We start from the raw sequence: 4,411 nt of genomic DNA, 5'->3' as shown, positions 1-4,411 counted from the left end.
CACCTGCCCTGGCAGAAAATCAGCACCAGCTCTGCCAAAATTCCAGCCAGATTTCTGACCTCCCAGGTAATAAGTGAGAGTTCAGATTATTATGTCAGTGCCACATATACATATATATATCTATATATAAAATGTTGTATAGAGCATACTTGGCGAATCCCTGGCATTGCTCCAGTGGTGTAATGGGAATACAGCTTCCTTGTAATTGAAGATATAACAGTGCTCCAGGCTACAAAAGATAACCGTGCTTTTTGATTTAAGCTTACAGCCGTGACAGCAGCACAGGGGGTCTCTCTGCTCCAAATATGCTGAACCTGCATTGACTGATGGTTGTTATATCTGAAACCCTGTATGTTGCTGTGGGGAAAGTGCCAGAATCAGCATCTCTGCTTGCTACAGAGGTTCAGATGACTGAAATGCAGTTAGATGTAAATAGCTGGTTTGATAGCTAGTACGTTTGGGGGGTTGTCTGGAGTTTTGCTTGGTGCTGCTGGTGGTTTGCTAATAATTACAGTTACATTTCTGAGTGGTATGAAACACTGGGAATATACATTGGGGTCCTGAATCTGGAAGAGAAATCCTTGCAGATTACGAGGAGGGAAGAAGGCCACTCACTGTTCACCTTCCCTTTACATTTAACTTTTACATTTAACAGTTAAGGCAGAAATTATTTGATTTCTGTGCAGATCATTAGAAACCCATAGTGGTCAGGAGAGAGTGAAATACGAATTTGTTTTGTAAACCTAGTAGAAACGCAATCCAGGAAGATGAATGCAGCTATTAAAACTTCACGTTTCAGATATATTTGACCAATATACACATGTTACTTGGAGCTGTAGTTTTTGGAAGTTACTTATAGTATTAAAATAGCAATAAATCCCTCAGAGAGTATTATTTAGATCTGCATTTCAGTTCATTCCCCAAAAGGGTGCCAAGAAGTGAAACAATAAATTAGAGGGCAGGTGCCTTTCATCAGCTCTCCATAATTGCTGCCCAGGTTGCATTTCTGGCAGATCAGCAGGAGACCTCTGCAAAGACCAGGCACAGTGATGAAAGATGCCATGGTGATGGGCATGGGAAACACCTGGATAACTGTCACAAGCATAGGTCTGAACTGGTTTATTACAAAAGTGACTTCCCAAGATGCCAGGACTTTCCATAGCTCAAGAAATTGGCTTAACACACCTGTGAGAAGCCAAAACATGGGGAAGGTACTAAAAGCAAATGTTTTCTGCTAATGAAGCAGGGGCAACAAGTTGGATTGCTTCAGATCTAGACAGGCTGCCAACTTTCCTCTCCTATGTACCCTTCAAAATAATGTGTAAGGCTGTGTCAATCCTTTTCTGAATGCTGCCCTGTGAGTTTTAACTACAGTTTGGTTCCAACGGCACAGCCTCTCCTCTGCTCCATGATCTGCCCTGCTCTTGGTGGCACCAGGGACCCTTCCCCATCACCTATGCACCCACCATTCCTGCCTGTGAAATTTTGCTTGCAGCATTCAGCCAAGCTGTGCCCTGGGCCCACAAATCTTTCCTTAAGCAGCAGGGAGCCAACACAGGAGGGAACATAGAACCCAATTAAGGCTCAAGTAATTAGTTTTCCAAGCATCACCTTTCATCTTTAGATTTAGCAGACACAAGTCCTGTAAAGGACTGGTGTCTGGTTTTGTTGCACTTGGGTTTGGCTGGCATAGGGGTTTTTCTGACCATTCTTGACCCCACAGCATGTTTCCCCAGGAAACACAGGAATGGCTTTGTTACTGCAAAACTATTTGCTTTTTCCTTGTCTTCCCTTCTTTTTTCCAACCTGTCCTTGAAATGATGGAGTTACGTGTAAGAAACCACATGCTATGGCATAAAAATTCCTGATCTCATGCTTGGCTTACTCAAATCAGAAGAGGATTTAAACCAAATTACAAGAGAAGAGCATCCCGTCTGCTTTTGGTATTGATTTAAAGAGGGGAGAGAGTAGGAAGGTTAAAGATTGAATTGTTTCCTTCAGCCACCACACACCATCTTCCCTGAGCAATGAGCGTGGGTGGTACAGGCTGTGCCCATCACCTTCAGCCTCTTAACAAAGACACACGTACTCTGGGGCCAAAGACTTTTTAAATATCCTCAACCCAGCAGGGAAGCACACATAAACGATGAAATTATTGCCCATGAATCAGTTATTCATTATTTTAAAGAGAAGACAGTGTCCTTGGAAATTGCTGAGGGATGTGAGCCGCCCTCTTAAAATCATTCACTGCTCTTGGCACAACACAGGATGAAAAGGTTAAATGCGCAGCAACACTTGTTGGATTATACACCAAAGTGATTTCACAACAGCCTGATTGTTTCAATGTACGGAGTGTCTCCTGGTGATGGACGTGGCAAACTGCTGACAACGTCAGATTTTAGGTGAGCTTACAAGGAAGACAGTGAAGCACAACGGTTGTTTGTGGTGCACAACAAACATCAGTAAGTCTGAGAAAGAATGCAGGGAGAAGCTACTGCATTTTTGTGCCTCTTCTGGGTAACAAAAAATGAAGTTATACAAAAATCGCACAATTTTACCATGTTTTGGTAACTATATGCTACCTCTTCAGTAAGCTGAGAACTTGCAGTTCACACAAGCGAAAAGGACCTTCTCCATGTTTCCACACTGCTGTGGATTAATACCCTTCCTTGGATGCTGCCCTAAAAAGCATTACCTCCTCCTCTGAAGTTTTCTCCCCATGAGCACCAGGACCTCTCCCCAGGCGGAGGCTCCAGCCACACAGGTCTCCAAGCAGGATGTGGACTATGAAGCCCATTCCAGGTCTCCACCAAAGTCAGCCTGCTGTGGGAAGTGAGTCCATGACACAGGTTGTATCTCTTCTGGCACATATCTGGCAGCCGCCTGGATAAACCTATGGGCTTGGAGTTGTGAAATGTGTTTCCTTGATGGATCATCCTATAAAATCACCAAGGGATCCTGAGGCAACCTGACGCCTGTAATTGGCTGAAGGAGCGGATGTAGCTTTGGAAGGTGACTTGGCAGGGGAGGGCAGGGTTATTTTTTCCCCTGCGTTTTTCCTCTCTGCCTGCTCATGGCAGGTGATTTGACAATTGTTTTAACTGTCTGGGGAGCAATTGTTTTTCTTTTGAATAAACCCAAGTTGAAATGAAACAAAACTGTACGATCTTAAGAGTGTGGGGTAGAAAGGAGGAGGAGAGGGCAGGGCTGTGTAAAATCATGCTCTGCCTGAGAAAGTCACAGGGATTTAACTGCTTACATGCCTGTTAGGCTTGTGCTGAAGAAGGCAAGTCTGGTTTAAGCTGAAATATGTTCTCCATAACCTCTGCCATTGCAGGGAGCCTAAAGCAACTCCTGCCTGGCTGATGCGTACAGGAGTCGCCCTGTGCTTGGTGGGGTGGCAGCTACAGCCCTTCACTGCCCCACTTGTTCCCATGACCAGTTCCACCGTCTCCTCCCGTTCACAGTTACTTGGTTGCAATAGAGCATTGCCCCAGAGCCGGGCACCTCCACCCCAAGGATTTACAGTGCTGTCTCTCCTCTCCATCGTGCCAGGGATGAGGGCCCGCTTTCTGGGGTGGCCAGGTTTGGGCCAACACGGTGACCTGGATTGTGTGATGTTGGCTGTGAGGTGCCACATGCCTGTCCCCAGGGGGTGCTGCTGTGGCCCTGTGCAAAGGGAGATCATGTGCAGAGCTCATGTCTTATGGGAAAACATGGATACCCTGAGCGATGTGCTGGGTCATGCCGGGTCGCAAAACGCTGGGTTGGGGGAGCTCCAACGGGTTTGTACAGGTAGGTACGAGGAGCACCGCCACAGTGCACAGGGCTGTGGAATTCATGCCAAGAGCTAGCTGGCCCCGAGCAAGATGTTGGGATGTGGAGCAGCGGGTTAATCCCTTATGGGAGCTGGGATTATGCAAGTAATTCAGGAAGCTGAAAGTTGAACTCAGGTGGTATCAGTTGTGCCCAAGAAACCACAGTCAGCCCCTGCTTTGGCAACAGCACATCAAAGTGTTTGTTTCATCCAAGGAAGGAAAACTTCTTTGAGTCTGGGTAAGTTAACATCAATCAGTCAGAGCTAGAGTGTTTGATTTAACGCCTGTTTGCTATTTTTTACTTCAAATATTTAAAAATATCTAGCTATGAAGTTATTTGTGTCTTTTTTACATCCTAATTGCAGGAACACAATACTTTTGTGCTGATGGATTTGTAATTTAATCTGTTGGTTAATTCTTTCTCAATATTAACATTCCATGAAGCAAACCAGAAACAAGACAAAAAGCAAAAAGGCAGAATGAAGAACACTAACACTACCCTTTGCCATACGTTAGTCTTTGCACAGCCATCACCATCCTTATTATTATGCGTATTATGGTTAATCACTAGATGTGCAATGACCACCTTCAGG

Source organism: Buceros rhinoceros, unplaced genomic scaffold (assembly GCF_000710305.1).
Source record: "Buceros rhinoceros silvestris isolate BGI_N320 unplaced genomic scaffold, ASM71030v1 scaffold321, whole genome shotgun sequence".
Classification (NCBI taxonomy): Eukaryota; Metazoa; Chordata; class Aves; order Bucerotiformes; family Bucerotidae; genus Buceros; species Buceros rhinoceros.
This window is presented reverse-complemented; position numbering follows the sequence as displayed.